The sequence below is a fragment of the Cebus imitator genome, unplaced genomic scaffold (genome assembly GCF_001604975.1).
Source record: "Cebus imitator isolate Cc_AM_T3 unplaced genomic scaffold, Cebus_imitator-1.0 Scaffold414, whole genome shotgun sequence".
In the NCBI taxonomy this organism is placed as follows: Eukaryota; Metazoa; Chordata; class Mammalia; order Primates; family Cebidae; genus Cebus; species Cebus imitator.
In genome coordinates this window covers 1,717,668-1,737,495 of record NW_016107729.1, presented here as the reverse complement: position 1 = coordinate 1,737,495, position 19,828 = coordinate 1,717,668, and the positions used below count along the sequence as shown (strand labels likewise).

The window sequence follows — 19,828 nt, the reverse complement described above, 5'->3', positions numbered from 1 at the left end:
TTATCATCGTAACCATTTATAAGTGGACAACTTAGTAGAGTTAAGTACATTCCTATTGTTGTACAACCAATCTCCAGAATTATTTTCATGTTGAAAAACTCAGTACCCATTCAAAAACTCCCTATTCCTCCCTCAGTCCAATTCCTGGCACCTGCCATTCTGCTTTCTGTCTCTGGAAATTTAAACACTCTAGGCACCTTTTATGTAAGTGGAGTCATACAGTATTTGTCTTTGTGTGGCTGGCTTATTTCACTTAGCATAATATCCTCAAGGTTCATCTATTTTGTAGTATGTGTCAGAATTTCCTTCCTCTTTAAGGCTGGATAAGATTCCATTTTAGGTAACATATTTTGTTTAACCATTCATCCATTGATGAATACTTGAGTTGCTTCTGTATTTTTACTGTTGTGAATACTGCTGCTATGAACATGGGTATGCACATATCTGTTCAAGACCCGTTTTCAGTTCTTTTGAGTATACCTCTAAAAAGTGGGATTGGTGGATCATACAGAATTCTATTTTTAATTTTTTGAGGAAACCATCATAGTGTTTTCTGCAGTGGCTCCGCCATTTTACATTCCCACCAACAATGCACGAGGCTTCCAGTTTCTCTACATCTTCACCAACTCTTTATTTTCGGCTTTGTTTTTTTGATAGTAGCCATCCTTGAGGATGAGATGGAAGAGTCATTTTTATAGAGATATGATTTGATGACCTTTGTTATAATCTCTGTTTGGAAAACAAAATTAACAAGAAACTTCTCCTCTTTGTTGCTCCACAACTAAGCCTGCCTGGGTAAATGGACGGTTGAGTTAGTGATGGAGAAAGTGATCAGATTCTGCTTGAGAGAAGGCACAAAATCATGAGCAGCCAGCATCTCTGCTCAGTAATTGAGTGTACTACAGTGGAACAAGAAATGTTGACCAGACACAGTGGCTCTCACCTGTAATCCCAGCACTTTGACAGACCCAGGCGGAAGGATCCCTTGAGTTCAAGAGTTTGCAACTGGCTTGGGCAACAAAATGAGACCCTGTCTCTAAAAACAAACAACAAATGTTTACTAATCACCTCATATACCTTAGGCCTTGGTCTCGATGCTGCAAATACTGCATTAAGCAAGAATTTTCTGCTCTCTTAGAATTTACATGCTAGAAGAAAAAGACATAATAAGCAAACCAAGATAATTTCAGACAGAAATAAATGCTGGGAAGTAATGAAACAAAGAGAGACACAAGCGTTGGCTTCCTTCAGCTTTAGCCCTATGACCTAGAGTCTCCTAGAAAATGAAATTATGTACTAACCTTTCTTTTTTGCCTGGAGACAGAGTCTTACTCTGTTGCCCAAGCTGGAGTGCAGTGGTGTGGTCACGGCCCACTGCAGCCTCAACCTCCTGGGACTACAGGCGTGTACTGATTGTAGAAAAATCAGCTATACTCAGCTGATTTTTATATATTTTTTGTAGAGATGGGGTTTTACCACAGGGCCCAGGCCTGCCTTGAGCTCCCGGGCTCAAACAATCCTCACACCTTGGCCTCCCAAAGTGCTGCGATTGTAGGTATGAGCCACCATGCTAGGCCATATACTTACCTTTCAAACTTTTTTCAAAAAAATATGCTCTTAGCAATATGTGCTATATCCTGGGATTTCAAAAAAAAAAAAAAAGAAAGACAAGATTATTCTGAAAAGTGAGATAATGTACATAAAACACCTGGAATAGGGTCTGGCACATAGTAAGCCCTCAATAAATGTTTATTATGTTATCTTTATTATTATTAAAATTATCGGTGAAGTTTCTCTTATTTCTAAAAAACTAAACATTCAAATTTCACTATCCAGATTAGTTTTTCCCTTCCCGTCCTTAACAGTCTTGTCCCCGATTTTTTTTCTTTTAATTTATTTTATTGCATTTTGGGTTTTGGGGTACATGTGAAGAACATGCAAGATTGTTGCATAGGTACACACGTGGCAGTGTGATTTGCTGCCTTCCTCCCCATCACCTATATCTGCATTTCTCCCCATGCTATCTCTCCCCAACTCCCCACCCCCCAATGTCCCTCCCCTATTTCCCCCCAACAGACCCCAGTGTGTAGTGCCTCCCTCCCTCTGTCCATTTGTTCTCATTGTTCAACACCCGCCTATGAGTGAGACATGCAGTGTTTGATCTTCTGCTCTGTGTCAGTTTTCTGAGAATGATGGTTTCCAGGTTCATCCATGTCCCTACAGAGGACACAAACTCATCGTTTTTGATGGCTGCATAATATTCCATGGTGTATATGTGCCACATTTTCCCTGTCCAGTCTATCATCGATGGGCATTTGGGTTGGTTCCAGGTCTTTGCTATTGTAAACAGTGCTGCAATGAACATTCATGTGTACATGTCCTTATAGTAGAACGATTTATACTCCTTTGGATATATACCTAGTAATGGGACTGCTGGGTCCAATGGAATTTCTATTTCTAGGTCCTTCAGGAATCGCCACACTGTCTTCCACAATGGTTGAACTAATTTACACTCCCACCAACAGTGTAAAAGTGATCCTATTTCTCCACATACTCTCCAGCATCTGTTGTCTCTAGACTTTTTAATGATCGCCATTCTAAATGGTGTGAGATGGTATCTCAACGTAGTTTTGATTTGCAATTCTCTGATGACCAGTGATGATGAGCATTTTTTCATATGTTTGTTGGCCTCATGTATGTCTTCTTTTGTAAAGTGTCTGTTCATATCCTTTGCCCACTTTTGAATGGGCTTATTTGTTTTTTTCTTGTGAATCTGTTTTACTTCTTTGTAAATTCTGGATATCAGCCCTTTGTCAGATGGGTAAACTGCAAAAGTTTTTTCCCATTCTGTTGGTTGCCAATTCATTCTAATGACTGTTTCTTTTGCCTTGCAGAAGCTGTGGAGTTTGATTAGGTCCCATTTGTCTATTTTGGCTTTTGTTGCCAATGCTTTTGGTGTTTTGGTCAAAAAGTCCTTGCCTACGCCTGTGTCCTGAATGGTTTTGCCTAGATTTTCTTCTAGGGTTTTTATGGTGTTAGGTCTTATGTTTAAGTCTTTAATCCATCTGGAGTTAATTTTAGTGTAAGGTGTCAGGAAGGGGTCCAGTTTCTGCTTTCTGCACATGGCTAGCCAGCTTTCCCAACACCATTTATTAAACAGGGAATCCTTTCCCCATTGCTTGTTTTTGTCAGGTTTGTCAAAGATCGGATGGTTGTGGTTTTTTTTTTTTGCTTCGGGGGCTTTTTTTTTTTTCCTTTGTTTTTTTTTTTTTTTTGGTACCAGTGCCATGCTGTTTTGATTACTGTAGCCTTGTAGTATAATTTGAAGTCCAGTAGTGTGATGCCTCCCGCGTTGTTCTTTTTGCTTAGAATTGACTTGGCTATGCGGGCTCTCTTTTGGTTCCATATAAAGTTTAAGGTTTTTTTTTTTTTCCATTTCTGTGAAGAAGGCAATTGATAGCTTGATGGGGATAGCGTTGAATCTGTAAATTACTTTGGGCAGTATGTCCATTTTCACGATATTGATTCTTCCTAACCATGAACATGGAATGTTTCTCCATCTGTTTGTGTCCTCTCTTATTTTGTTGAGCAGTGGTTTGTAGTTCTCCTTGAAGAGGTCCTTTATGTTCCTTGTTAGTTGTATTCCTAGGTATTTTATTCTCTTTGTAGCAATTGTGAATGGCAGTTCGTTCTTGATTTGGCTCACTTTAAGTCTGTTATTGGTGTATAGGAATGCATGTGATTTTTGCACATTGATTTTGTATCCTGAGACTTTGCTGAAGTTGCTTATCAGTTTCAGGAGATTTGGGACTGAGACGATGCTGTCTTCTACGTGTCATCTGCAAATAGAGACAGTTTGACTTCCTCCTTTCCTATTTGAATACCCCTTTATTTCTTTTTCTTGCCTGATTGCTCTGGCTAGAACTTCTAATACTATATTGAATAGCAGTGCTGAGAGAGGGCATCCTTGTCTAGTGCCAGATTTCAAAGGCAATGCTTCCAGTTTTTGCCCATTCAGTATGATATTGGCTGTTGGTTTGTCATTAATAGCTTTTATTATTTTGAGATACATTCTGTCAATACCTAGCTTATTGAGGGTTTTTAGCATAAAGGGTTGTTGAATTTTGTCAAAGGCCTTCTCTGCATCAATTGAGATAATCATGTGGTTTTTGTCTTTGGTTCTGTTTATGTGGTGAATTACGTTTATAGACTTGCGTATTGTTGAACCAGCCTTGCATCCCCGGGATGAAGCCTACTTGATCATGGTGGATAAGCTTTTTGATGATGTGCTGTTGCAATCGGCTTGTCAGTATATTATTGAAGATTTTTGCGTCTATGTTCATCATGGATATTGGCCTGAAGTTTTCTTTTCTTGTTGAGTCTCTGCCGGGTTTTGGTATCAGAATGAGTTGGTCTCATAAAATGATTTGGGAAGGATTCCTTCTTTTTGGATTGTTTGGAATAGTTTCAGAAGGAATGGTACCAGCTCCTCTTTGTATGTCTGGTAGAATTTGGCTGTGAACCCGTCTAGACCTGGGCTTTTTTTTGGGCGGTAGGCTCTTAATTGCTGCCTCAACATCAGACCTTGTTATGGGTCTGTTCAGGGTTTCGGCTTCTTCCTGGTTTAGGCTTGGGAGGAGGCAAGTGTCCAGGAATTTATCCATTTCTTCCAGGTTTACTAGTTTATGTGCATAGAGTTGTTTATAATAATCTCTAATGATGGTTTGAATTTCTATGGAATCTGTGGTGATATACCCTTTATCGTTTTTTATTGCACCAATTTTGTTATTCTCTCTTTTCTTTTTTATTAATCTGGCTAGTGGTCTGTCTATTTTGTTGATCTTTTCAAAAAACCAGCTCCTGGATTTATTGATTTTTTGAAGGGTTTTTGTGTCTCTATCTCCTTCGGTTCTGCTCTGATCTTAGCTATTTCTTGTCTTCTGCTAGGTTTTGAGTTTTTTTGATCTTGCTCCCCTAGCTCTTTCAATTTTGATGATAGAGTGTCAATTTTAGATCTCTCCTTGCTTCTCATGTGGGCACTTATTGCTATATATTTTCCTCTAGAGACTGCTTTAAATGTGTCCCAGAGATTCCGGTATGTTGTGTCTTCATTCTCGTTGGTTTTGAATAACATCTTTATGCCTGCCTTCATTTCATTGTTTATCCAGTCAACGTTAAAGAGCCAGTTGTTCAGTTTCTATGAAGCTGTGCAGTTCTGAGTTAGTTTTTGAATTCTGAGTTCTAACTTGATTGCACTGTTGTCTGAGAGACTGTTTGTTATGATTTCCGTTCTTTTGCATTTGCTGAGGAGTGATTTACTCCCAATTATGTGGTCAATTTTAGAGTAGGTGTGATGTGGTGCTGAGAAGAATCCATCTTTCTGCTGAGAGATCTGCTGTGAGTCTGATGGGCTTCCCTTTGTGGGTAACCCGACCTTTCTCTCTGGCTGCCCTTAGTATTTTCTCCTTCGTTTCAACCCTGGTGAATCTGACGATTATGTGTCTTGGGGTTGCTCTTCTTGAGGAATATCTTTGTGGTGTTCTCTGTATTTCCTGGACTTGAATATTGGCCTGCCTTGCTAGGTTGGGGAAGTTTTCCTGGATAATATCCTGAAGAGTATTTTCCAGCTTGGATTCATTCTCTTCGTTGCATTCAGGTACACCTATCAAACGAAGATTAGGTCTTTTCACATAGTCCCACATTTCTTGAAGACTTTGTTCATTCCTTTACCCTTTTTTCTATAATCATGCCTTCTTGTTTTATTTCACTGAGTTGATCTTCAGCCTCTGATATCCTTTCTTCTGCTTGGTCAGTTCAGCTGTTGAAACTTGTGCATGTTTCGCGAAGTTCTCGTGTTGTGTTTTTCAGCTCCATCAATTCACTTATATTCCTTTCTAATTTGTCCATTCTTGTTAGCATTTGTCAAATCTTTTTTCAAGGTTCTTAGTTTGCATTGGGTTAGAACATGTTCTTTTAGTTCACAGAAGTTTCATACTACCCACCTTCCGAAGTCTGATTCTGTCATTTCATCACACTCATTCTCCATCAAACCTTGTTCCCTTGTTGGTGAGGAGCTGTGATTCCTTGTAGGAGGAGAGGTGTTCTGGTTTCGGGTGTTTTCATCCATTTTGCACTGGTTTCTTCCCATCTTTATGGATTTATCTACCTGTCGTCTTTGTAGTTGCTGACTTTCAGATTGGATCTCTGAGTGGACATTCTGTTTGTTGATGATGAAGTTATTTCTGTTTCTTAGTTTTCCCTCTAACAGTCTGGCCCCTCTGCTGTAGGACTGCTGAGGTCCACTCTAGGCCCTGCCTGCCTGGGGATCACCTGCAGCAGCTGCAGAACAGTAAGGGTTGCTACCAGTTTATTCTTCTGCTATCTTTGTCCTAGAAGGATACCCGCCAAATATCAGTCTGATCTCTCCTTTATGAGGTGACTCTTTGGATATACAGGGGTCAGGGAGCTGCTTGAGGAGACAGTCTGCCCTTTATAGGAGCTCAAGTGCTGAGCTGTGAGCTCCATTTTTCATTCAGAGCTGCTGGACAGGTACGTTTAAGTCTGCTGCAGCAGAACTCATAAACCGCATTTTGTTCCCAGGTGCTCTGTCCCAGGGAGTTAGGGCTTTATTTATGAGTTTCCATTGTGCTGCTGCCTTTTTTTTTCAGGGCTGCCCTGCCCAGCAAGGAGGCAGCCTGGTCACTGTCTGCCTGCAGAGGCTTTGCTGAGCTGTTGTGAGCTCTGCCCAGCTGCCGTGTGAACTTCCCTGCAGTCTTGTTTATATGGGTGTAGTTAGAACTGCCTTAGCAATGGTGACTCGCCTCTGTATTGGCAGACTCTCTCTGTAATGGCAGGTTGCCTTGGCAATGGCAGGTTGCCTTGGCAACGGTAGGCAGCCTCAGCAATGGAGGTATACCTTCCTAGTGGTGGAGTGCCTCCGTAATGGTGGACACCCCTCCCCCGCGGAGCTGGACCATCCCGGGTTCAGCTGCACTTGCTGTGAAACTCTCAATCCAGAGGGTTTCTGATTGCTGTTCTTTTGTGGGGGTGGGACCAGCCGAGCCTGATCACCTGGCTCCCTGCCTCAGAGCCTTTTTTTTCTTTTTTAGTTGAAGAGTTGACTGTATCCCAGTCGCCTGTTGAAAGGGCACCCCAGGATCTTTGTGGTTTCCCATGCGGTGACTCACTGCACCAGCTTAAACAGTGGCGCTGAGATTCGTGGCGCTTTTTTTGCCCAGGAATCTCCTGGCCTGGCTCCCTTTTCAGTCCCCTCTTTAATCAGATGAATGGGCAACTTCCCAGGTCTCCAATCACCAGCCAAAAGGGCACCCGGACCAGTGTATTTTGTAGTGAGAACCGACAGCCAGGGCACTAACTCGGTAGCTGCACAGGGCAAAGCAGCCCCGCCAACCAAAATAACCTCACCGGCCAAAACAGCCATGCTGGCGACCTGTGGGCTCCTTCACCTGGGAATCTCCTGGTCTGTGGGCAATAAAAATGCGGCGTCCACTCACCCTCTGCGCTTTCACTGGGAGCTGCAACTCTGAGCTGTTTCTAAACGGCCATCTTGGATCTTCCCCCTTGTCCCCTTTTAAACAGTAGCCTCTAAGTCTTTGTAAGTGTGTCTTCCCTGTTTGTTTTCTACTGTTTCTTTCTTTATTATTTTCTCTTTCTGTTAGCATGTAAACTCTAGAGACAGTTCATCATGGCGGTTAAGATTCTGGGCTCTGGGAACAGATTGCCTGCCTGAGTTTCTGTCCCGGCTTCCACCATTGTTTGATTGTATGGCCATGGGCAAGTTACTGCTCTTCTTCGTGCCAAAGCTTTCTCATTTGGAAGATTGGAGTAATAATAGTGTATACTTCCTATTGTTATGGTAAGGATGAAAAGATATGACCTGTGTGAAATGCCTGGCATTTAATAAGTATTCAATCAAGTTTCCACAGTTGTTACCAGTATATATAGCAAGGAACCTAAACATGTGCCTATAAACTGAAAATAGTAATATATACCTCACAGGATTTCACTCACATTTAAATGACATTAAACCTGCAATGTACTTAGTAGAACACTCAGCCTACATCACTTATCCTCTCTGTACCCCCAACCGTACTTTCCTCTTACCACACCCCACCTATAACTGTTTCCAAAAATATTTACTTTTTGTACATAAAAAGGATCAGTTCTGGCTGGGTGCGGGGGCTCACACCAATAATCCCAGCGCTTTGGGAGGCCAAGGTGGGCGGATCACAAGGTCAAGAGATTGAGATCATCCTTGCCAACATGGTGAAACCCTGTCTCTACTAAAAAAAACAAAAATTATCTGGGTGTGGTGGTGCATGCCTGTAGTCCCAGCTACTTGGGAGGCTGAGGCAGGAGAATCAGTTGAACCCGGGAGGTGGAGGTTGCAGTGAGTTGAGATTGCCCCACTGCACTCCAGCCTGGCAACAGAGTGAGACTCCATCTCCAAAAAAAAAAAAAATCAGTTCCAATTATCCCTCTTTCTTTTATAATTGCTGTCTTAATCTCCTGAAATTCTTTTGCCTTCCATCCTGTGTAGTTTACTTCAGGATCCGTTGCTTCGCTTCAAATTTGGGGACCTCTCTTCACCCAGGAGAGTGGACCTTAACTCTGAGAGAAGCAGCAGCACGCAGTCAGCCAGGGCTGCTCCCACATTGACTTTCATCTGTCCTGATTTGTGCTTCTGTAAACAAGACTGGCACCTGAGACCCCAAATCACCCGGGGAACTCTAGTTTATACCTTGGGGTCCTGTGTTCTTATTTAGTGCCAGAACTCTATGAATGCCGTATACACATGTGGATCAAAGTGACTTCAAATCAGGTTGGCCTCCAACAACACCTGTTCTGATCTCATTTGGAAGAACGTGGTGAAAACCAGGTTTGGTTTGCTCTTTCTTGGCTCTTGTTATGTTACTGTTAATTATTGCCTGTTCACCCTCCCGTCTCCCACCTCCCCGGCCCTCTTTCATAGCCTGATCTCCACCTTGGATTCCACTTCCCAGTCACATTCCCCTTTTAGGTCTACTAAATTGTCCTCTACTTTTGAATGGAATTACAAATGCATTTTTAAAAAACCACATCACAATGCCTCCTCTATCTGCCCCTTCCTTCCTAAAGCAAATAAATGGTCAGAAATTTTAGCCTTGGCCTCCTGTCACCACCAAGGTCTTCCCACAGGGCTTGTCTTTTTACTTCTGATAGGATATCTTCAAAACAGATCCAACTTCTCTGCTGATCTGAAGCCTGTAGGCACCTAACGCCCTTCGGTTTGAATGACTGCCAATGTGTGTGTCAAAATCATTCTAACTGATTTATTCATCAGGACCCTTTCTGCATTATTTCTGAGCAGATGTTTCTGTTGTTTATGAAACAGATCCTCTCCTTGAACCTTCCTTTGAAAGGCCTTTCCTTCACCCTTCTTGCCTCACAGGATCAACATATGTTTTCCTTTTCTTGTCTCTTCCTTCTGGTAGACACTCTTACAGTTATTATGAAAACCAGAACAGAAAACCTAATCCCTTCCTTTCACCTCATCTTACTTCTTTTTCTACCCATCATTCTTGCCTCTTGTTCTAATCCTTCAGCTTTTTCCTATCATATCTCATTTTAAATATTCCAGTTGGTGGCTAACTCTTGCCATTAACCATGTTTTTGGCTCATGCCAGTAAAGGGAAAGCTGGTCTCAGCCAATCCAAACTTCTACCCTTCTGCCTTTGCAGCGTATCTTTCTTCATCACTTCTTCAAACCTTGTCCCCAAATTCTGATTGTCCTGGTTATCCTTACCTACAGCTCTGGATCTGTTTTTAGAGATTCCAGAATGCACTATTCAACATACAGAAATGTATCTAATCATGGACTCTTCACCATTGTCTTCAAAGCACATGACTCATTTAACTCCCAAAATAAACCCAAGTGAAGGAAAAGAAGCATCTCTTGGCCTCATTTTTTTTAACGAGTAACCAAAGAATTCAAGATATCAAGTAACTTGCCCAAAGTTAAGTAGCTTAGGAAGTAACAAAATGGACTTATTGGAATCTGGGACATTTATCTCATCTCTAATTATTTATATGATTTATATCAATCTTATAGATAAAAGTAAATATGCTTCTGTAATAGGTTTATTGTAAAACTTTTTGACAAAAACATATCTCTTTGATAATGCTCTGCCAGTTTAAGAAAATGAGCCCAGGAGTTGGAGGCCACCCTGAGAAACATAGCAAGACTCCATCTCTTAAAAACAAAATGGAATGACAACAGGACACCATCATTTTTAAAACAGTTTTTAGTATAAATGAGAGCTGCTTTATGAATAGATAGAGTGATGTTGTCAGCAACTGCCTGAAGAGTACAATTTGAGGTACAAAAAATTGCTTCATCTTAAAATATCTATCTATGGAGGATGCTAAAATGTATAGCGTATGTCTAAAATCTCAGCAAACTGACACAAGAACAGAAAATCAGACACCGCATGTTCTCACTCATAGGCAGGTGTTGAACACTGAGAACACACAGACACAGGGAGGGGAGCATCACACACTGGGGTCTGTTGTGGGGGGCTAGGGGAGGGACAGCAGGGGGGTGGAGAGGTTGGGGAGAGATAACATGGGGAGAAATGCCAGATATAGGTGACGGGGGGTATGGAGGCAGCAAACCATTTGCCATGTATGTACCTATGCAACAATCCTGCATGATCGGCACATGTACCTCAGAACCTAAAGTACAATAAAAAATAAAAAATAAAAATACTGCTCCTAAAGAGCTAATCTTGGATGGATTCTTCTAAAAGAATCATCCTTTTCTGCAGTTTATTGAGCATGGGAATGGGAGATGAGGTTTAACATTTTATGCCTTCTCTGCTATTAACGCTTCAATGTAAATGAGGTGATCTCTTCTTTTCATTGTGATAGCTGGAGAGAGTGTAACTCTTGGCATTAGGAATACATTCAGAACTTGGGTTTTGATGCAGGAAAATGGAAGAGAGGGCTCCAGATGCTGGACACACCATGGTGAGGTCCTTCCCTCAAGGAGACTGTTAGACAAGCTCATGGCTTGTCTTGGGAAAGCCAAGGGCACTAAGATAGAGCCCAAGAGCACTAGCAAGGGACAGTTTGGGTGGGACCAGCTACATAATTTGTAAGGCCAAATACAAGTGAAAATGTGGCATCTGTTGATTAAAAAGTATCACATACTTGAAGACAGTGACAGCAAAGTATTAATCCAAGTGCAGGATCCTTATCAGCACAAGGAGGTGAGAGATGTATGACTGCGCAGGTCACAATCTCTTGAAGCCAACTCTGTCTTGGGGTATTTTTAGAAGGAGCGTTTGTATTACGTTGGTGCAAAAGTAATTGGGGTTTTTGCTATTACAGTTATTTTTGCACCAACCTAATAGATGGGCCTGAATCCTGTGTCCTGTGTTCTGTGGAACAGGCATCTGAGACCTCTGCTCAGAGTGGTGTTCCTGAATCCTGCATACATTCATTCATTCAACAAGCATTGCTAGACATCTGCTACAGAGCTTGAATCAGACACCTGGGTGTAGAAAAATGGATGTCTTAACCGGCTTTCCCAGATTGTGCTTCTCAGGACATAGGTTAATTAGCAATTATTTATCAAGAGCCTCCTATGCCAAATGCTCTTGGTATTAAGGCAGAAAGTAGGCTCTGAACTAAGTTTGGGAAAAGCTGTACACTATATATATAGATATATAGATATATATTTACACATATATGTGTTATATATATATATTTACACATATATGTGTAATATATATAGGTCTATATATGTGTATATGTGTAAATATATAGACATACAGGTGTATATTTGCACATATATTTACACATATAGACATATATTTAGCAATATATGTGTATAAATATAGATATCTATATAGATATTTTTTTGAGACCATGTTTCATTCTTGTCACCCAGGCTGGAGTGCAGTGGCACAATCTCGGCTCACTGCAACATCCGCTTCCCAGGTTCAAGCGATTCTCCTGCTTCAGCCTCCTGAGTAGCTGGGATTACAGGTACCCATCACCACATCTGGCTAATTTTTGTATTTTTAGTAGATATAGGGTTTCACCATGTTGGCGAGGCTGGTCTTGAGCTCCTGACCTCAGGTGATGCCCCCATCTTAGCCTCCCAAAGTGCTGGGACTACAGGTATGAGCCACAGCACCCAGCCCTACACTATATTTCTTCAAAGTCTTTCCTACTTGGAGATTCACAATAAGCATTAATGCATTAAAAAATCTAAAATCTCCCAATATAGAAATGTCTTTCATTTGTTTAAGGACTCTTTCACATTTATTTGACCACGGATGACTTTCCTCACAAACCATCTAAATAAGAGCAAAAGAGATAGTAATAATAAAGATAAACTGTTCTTTCAAGAAGCTTGGTGGTAAAGAGAAGACTAGAGATCTGATAGTAATTTAAGCCTGAACCTGGACCATTAAAAAGGGGGAAGGGGCTAGGCGCAGTGGCTCAGGCCTGTAGTCTCAGCACTTTGGGAGGCTGAGGCGAGTCGATCACTTGAGGTCAGGAGTTCAAGACCAGCCTGGCCAACATGGTGAAACCCCATCTCTAGTAATAATACAAAAATTAGGCCAGGCGCAGTGGCTCACGCCTGTAATCCCAACACTTTGGGAGGCCAAGGCGGGTGGATCACGAGGTCAAGAGATCGAGACCATCCTGGTCAACATGGTGAAACCCCGTCTCTACTAAAAATACAAAAATTAGCTGGGCATGGTGGCGCGTGCCTGTAGTCCCACCTACTCGGGAGGATGAGGCAGGAGAATTGCTTGAACCCAGGAGGTGGAGGTTGCAGTGAGCCGAGAATGCGCCACTGCACTCCAGCCTAGCGCCTGGCTATGGAGCACAGCTCTGTCTCAAAAAAAATAATAATACAAAAATTAGCAGGGTGTGGTTGTGCACACCCGTAGTCCCAGATACTCAGAAGGCTGAGGCAGGATAATCGCTGGAACCTGGGAGGCACAGTTGTGGTGACCGGACTTGGGGCCTCTGCACTCCAGCCTGGGCAACAGAGGGAGACTCTATCTCAAAAAAACAAAGGTTGTTGGGGGAAGGAAGGGTGGAACCAGCTAATTAAAAGCAGCTAGCCAAGTATAATAAGAGAGAGAAAAGACAGAGCCAATGTACCAGAAGGCTGATACCTTGTATTCTGCAGAATACAAGCTTTGCAGGCCTTTGTCTATCCTTTTCTACTCTTTTTAACAACCTCCAACCACTAGTGATGAAGGCTGCACGTTGCATCTTTTGTAGTCTACCCCTGGCCACTTGTAGCGGCCTCCTCTGAGGAGTCCAGGTATGGCTAATCACAAAGAGAAAGACAGGGCAGTGATTTGCATCCTTGAAATAGGGCTGCTTTCATGACCAGTCAGTGAAGAGTTTGAACACTCAGTAGGTTTAAGGTCTTGATTTCCACCACCACCCCCAAAATTACAGTGCCTAGACATTGTAATTTAACATGACAAGAACAAGCAATTTCCACTCAAGTCACAGATCTGCATTTTAGTAATAAATTCAAATGGTCTGGTTCAGAGACGAATGTGTTATGCTGAATAGATGTTTCCAGTATGAAAACAATGACAAAACCATTTGGTGGATTCCTTATTCTCTGGCAAGACATTATTTTTATTGGCTTTGGGACAACTTCTATTAATAGATGCTCAGTTCTCACTGCAGATTCGTGAGTCTGTGATTCTCCTTTTAATGATACTTTTGAGCATATTTTGAACTAAAATAGGATTTCTCTTTTTTCCAAGTAGGAGTTCAAATTCAGTGCAAGGCACCCACGAATGTTTTATTTAGAAGGGCATTAATGGATCATCCTCTCATTCCCATTGCATTCGCTTTTAATTAAAACATGAAGTGGGTGGTATGGGAATTGCAACTGAACACTGTCTGGTAAGACTTGTGACTTGTGAAAGAATGCAGTGCCAGACATCTCTGGACCAGATGTCAAGGAACTTGGCACCTGGCTCTGCCCCCTAATTTCCTATGTGACCACTTGTCCACTTTAGGCCTCTTTGTCTACATATGTAAAAGGAGATTAGGGGCATAACAGTGATCTCCAGCCTTCTCTGGTATAAAAACCAGAAATATCTTACCCTTAAGATATTTCGTGGACCTCCACATGATTGTTGTATTTTAATGCTTGCAAGCTAATATTCATTTTGTGACTCACAACAAAGTGTAAGTGGATGTTGGGACTCCTCCAACAAGATGCTTTTCCATCCTGGAATTCAGTGATTGCAGAGTGACCAACTGGCTTTCTGAGATCCCTCTCAGCTCCTGCTTTCTTTGAGTCTTTGAAGCTTTGTTTATATGGAGCATAATGGGATAGTAGTAATAGTCATAGCATTTGCCAGCCATCTCCTAGGAAGAGAGTAGGTTTTTAAAAAATCTAGCCTCAGGAATATACTGCCCAAAGTTTTCATTCTAAAGGAAGAATCCAAAACCAAAAAGGGGGAATCTTCAAGGCCACGTGACCAATTTTGACATTTTGATAAAATACTCTGAACTGGACTTTCAATTTTGCTCAAATTAGATTGACTAAATTCTAGCTTTTGGGGGTTCTGTTGATGCTTTCTGGAGTAGGACGCTTAAGTGGGTTATATACAAGACGAAGGGAGAGGAAGTTCACTTTCCAATCCTGCCTTTGGCAGTGACCCCAAACTAGTTGCTGTATAAACCAGGGAGAATTGTTTATCTCTGATTATTTTAGTTTAGATTACTTACTAATATCTGAATGTGATAAGCACAATGGACTTTTTGTTGGCCCGCATTGTTGCAAAAGGGATATTTTGCACAGTCACATTTTCGTATTAACAGGAGGTTACCATACATGGATAGGTCAACAGTTTTTAAAAATTATAGTTGAAAAACAGATCCATAATATTAGGACTAAGCTGAATCATTTTTATTACTTAGAAAGCACTTCCATATAATACTTAAACCTTCTAATCTCAAATATCACTAAATTGTTATAACTGTACCATCTAGTTAAAAATACCAATTGCTATAAAGCTAAACCAACCAGCTTTCACTGCTTGTAGCTCTTACTAAAAGAGATTCATTTAGGCTTGAGTATGTCAAGGTTCTACAGTTTGAGATAGTGATAGAGAGATGCACTGTCTCTGTTTATTACTATAGATGATGTTTACATTTTAACATCAGACAGTGTTTCACATGCACGTAGATACTACAGGAGTATGACTATGGAGCAATTTGTGACCATCAGAAGACATCTAGGCAGGCAGGAAAGGAACATATTCCATTGCTGATTGACCTCAGATAACTTTTTCGTCATCATTTTCCTTTCAATTCCATTGGCAACTGGACACTGGAAGAATTTTGAAACAGAATCTGGGAAATGAAACATATAAAACAATATCTGATTCCAAGGCCTTTTTTTCTCTTTTTTTTTTTCTTCCCCAGTAACAGGAAATTACATCTAATTTTTCTTTTTAAGAATCAAGGGTGGAATCTGCAGTTGCCTGTACATCCTTAACTCAGAGAGCTTAAATTGGAATGACTTCCAAAGGCCTCAGTAGTGGCTTCCCACACAGGATAAAAAGATGCTTCCAATGTGCGTCATATCATTGTTTAATTGTTTTGATTAGTCATTTCAGTTTGATGATTTTCTTTTCTACAGCGATCTCAGAAGAATATATATCCCATCAATTTCCAAGGCTAATATATGTCCCCAAAATATTTTTTATGCCTAAAACCAGTTAAAATAATTTCAAAACTAAAGTCTCTGCTTGTTGGTCTAAGGTTTACCAACTGTAACCTTACATTTATCCATATCTCTCTGCATTCCCCAAAAATCACAAAGATTCCTCTAATTAATGAACTCCAAAGATCTCATTTGTAGATTAGGAATTCGACATTTTGGCTTACTTATTTTAAGGACACTTGGAGATGAAGCCATAGAAATTGGTGTAGATTTACTTGACATTATAGTCCCTAAGATCATAACAAGAGGTCTACTTTGTAAAACAGATTATGCCAACTGAGTCTTCCAAGTGGTTGCCAGGACATTTTCCTTCTTCCCAGCTTGAAATTAGTTTAGTGTTAACTTGAGTGTTCAGAAGAAAACAGCTAATTTTCAGGGAGGAAAAAAATGGAACTCAAAATATGTTAGAGTCATCAGTTGTATTATCATTTGATATATGCTGCTTTTTATGACCTACAAATACTTTAGAACACATCTGTTTTGGAGAAGGCGTCTGTGTTCAAAGTAACTGGTCAGAGTTGTCCAAATTTACATTTAAATTATCCCTCCTTGATAGGACATCTGTGTAAAGACGTGGGAAACCCTCTGTCCAAGGGGCAGACACACCTTGCAGCTGACCTCGGCTTCACAGCAGACAGTAGCCTCACTTGGCTCATGCCCAAGCTAGAGGAGCTTTACCCGGGAGGCACATTAACATCCACACCTTTTGTTCTAAATTTACTGTATCAAACTTTACCAAAAGAATTCCAGGTTTGAAAATAATAAAAAGCAAAGGAGCATAAGTTTCATTGTTAGCCCAGAAGTGAGTCATCACTGCAGAATTTCTTCTGTCTACTGATTAGACCGGATACGGGCTGGGCGGTACGACAGGAAAGGCTGTTGCTCTCTGTATGTGTGAGTGAATAGTCACTAAAGGTCACAATTTTAACATGTTAAAAGCCAAATCTCTCTCCTGGGCATCTGGAGGGGTTTTTTCAAAACACCCTCCCAGTAGCAAAGGGAAAAAACTACGGTTTTTTTTCCCCTTTCTAACCTGAGTTTACCCCCAGCTGACACAGCTACGTGCTGCTCTGCATGGAGACGGAGACGACACTGATCTTTGTGTTTGGCGGGGCTAATGTGATATGAGATTATCTCACATTTCTAGGAGGGTAGTAGATCTGAATCCTCTGTGGCCTGGCCACAGTGTTCACAGTCTGTGGGTACAAAGAAATCCCAGCCACGTGACTGACACAACTTTTACAACAAAGGGAATGACTTTCTTCCACAGCATGGAATGGGGCATAATTAGAATGAACAAACAATTTATCATCCAAACCAAGGTACTTTTGAGAGTGAAAGGTGACCCACTTAATAATGGCACTGGGACAATGCCAATGAACCCCGACTCTTCTAAACATGATTACCCTAGGTGTATTAACTAAGAATAAGAAAAATAATACATAGCGCTTATTTAGTACTCACTGGAGGGCAGTTACTGTGCCAAGCATTTTGTGAATTCTCTCATTTAAACCTTGCAGAACTTGAAACCTGACTAGATAAATACCTAAATACCTTATTAGCCAGGCCAGTGGTTCTTAAACTTCTTTGTGAACAACGGAAAACTTTTTGCAGGCAGAATCTTCCACAGAACACTAACACAGAAAACCAATAAAAAACACACCTTTCCTGGTCAAAGCTGGGATTGGCATCTAGTCCTAATGGCCCATCCTCCTCCTCTGCCCTGTCCAGGGTCCTCAGGCCCCTTTGTAGAGCCCTGGGCTTCTGAGAATTCTGTGAATAGCCTTCAGCGAGACATTGATATGCTCTGATTCATTTAATCCTCACAACCCGATGACGTTTGTCATTAATGTCATTTTACGAGTGAGAAAAGCCAGGTTGGAATGGACTAAGTGACTTGTCTAAAATCATTTAGCTAAGTAAGTTAAAAAACAAGGATTCAAACTTGAATCTGTCAGACTCCAAGCCTACTATTTTCCACTATATCATCTGCCTCCACTATGCCTGTCTTGTAGGCTGGTCAATATTTAGAAAGATATTTGGATCTTAACGGGCAAACTAATGTCCTCTGCCAGGTTTGCTCTTGGTTCTCCAGGGTCTTTGGGGGCCTCACTCTACAGCCTCCTAGCCAGTCCTGTTTGACCAGACAGTACCAAAATATAACAATAACAATAATAGTTGGCATCTATGGTATTGCTATGCATGCTGAACAGGTTAAATGATTGTCCCATTTATTTCTCACAGCAATTCTACAAGGTAGAAACTATTATTTGTATTGCCTCATTATTTGTGGATGAAAAAACTGAGCACTGCAGAGATTATGTAGTAGGGTAAAATACCTAGCAAGTGGTGGAGACAGAATTTGTCTTGACAACAGTGTGTGGTGTATTTTTCCCTCTTAACACACTCTGGTCCCCACTAGTAATGAACTTGGCACCTTGGCATTCCAAACTTTTTCAAACCCATACCACTCTCTCAGCTAGCTGGGGTTCCTTTGACATTTTTATTTGACCTTACTCTTTTTTGGTAAACTAGCTCCTGCTCAGCAGCAGTATCGTCACTTAGTGTGTTATACCTCCTGGGAAAACAAATGTGTACCGGAAAAGAAACACCGAGGCACAATAAAATTTTAAAGAGTTTGTTTGAGTAAAAAGCTAGTCATGAATTGGGAAACACTGGACCAAAAGACGTCTAGCGTTCCAATAACAAAATGCCAGAGGCCAGTATGTACTGGGAAAGTGCAGAAACAAAATAAAGAATTTATTTGGTTGGTTTGCGATTACATTATGGCCTTTTTTCAGATACCGTATTGGAAAGTCCTTAGTGACATAATAATATGTGAGTTGGATGCTTATGATTGGCTGGGGCTATGTTTTAGTTCTAACATAAACATTTATCAGATATGAATCCGAGTTAAGTTTCACTTCTGTTTGCAATTTAAGATACATATTGGCATGCACCTGTAGTCCCAGCTACTTGAGAGGCTAAGGAGATCACTTGATCCTGGGAGGCTGAGGCTGCAGTTGGCCATGATCAAGCCAGGATGAGACAATGAGACCCTGTCCCAAAAAGAAAAAGAAAAAGACACGTAAGAAAAAGAGCACCCCTGTTTCTCAGCTCCCAGAAGCACTTTGTGTTAGGAACTTTACCTCAGTAATATAGATGCAGATTTCAGCAAAGCCATAAAGCCTATCTGACCTAATAGCTTCCTGGAGTTCAATTCAGAGCTCTCTTAGAATGAGTTACTATAGAGCTCTCTTGAGAGTTCCCTAATTAACCTAGCTTTATTCGTTTATTCCATAAATATATTTTGCATACAGACACTGAACTAGCTTAATTTTTTTTTCTTTTTGCTATGACCCCCTATCTAAAGAACTATATTTCCCAGGCATGGTGGCTCATGCCTGTAATCCCAGCACTTTGGGAGGCTGAGGTGGTTGGATTGCCTGAGCCTAAGAGTTCAAGAACAGCTTAGGCAACATGGCAAAACCCTATCTCTACAAAAAAAAGAAAAAGAAAAAATATAGCTCAGTATGGTGGCATGCACCTGTCATCCCAGGTACTTGGGAGGCTGAGGTTGGGGAATCACCTCAGTCTAGGAGGTCAAGCCTGCAGGGAGCTGTGACTACACGACTACACTGTGGCCTGGGCAACAAAGCAAGACGAGGGAGAGGGAGAGAGAGAGAGAAATAGAGAAAAGAAAGAGGGAAAGAGAAGGCTCTGTTGACCTTTGAAAGAATGGATGACCTGTTATAAACCAAATGCTATTCTCCCACCTCAGCCTCCCGTGTAGTTAGGACCACAGGAATGCATCACTGTATCCAGCTAACTTTTCTTTTAATTTGTAGACAGGGTCTAACTATGTTGCCCAGGCTGGTCTTAAACTCCTGGGCTCAAGTGATCCTCCCGCTTTGGGCTCGAGTAATCCTCTCAGCCCTCCCAAAGTGCTGGGGTTACAGGCATGAACCACTGCACCCAGTCAACAGAGTATTCTATATATCAATATATGCAATAGGGCATTTATTTAATATTTTCAAAGAT

General features: G+C 41.2%; 1 protein-coding gene across 2 annotated transcripts in view; it reads left to right on the top strand.

Annotated features, from left to right (window-relative positions):
- The window catches only part of PTPRR (protein tyrosine phosphatase receptor type R), a 154,937-nt gene that overhangs the window by 130,160 nt on the left and 4,949 nt on the right, over positions 1 to 19,828 (top strand). The window lies entirely within an intron of this gene.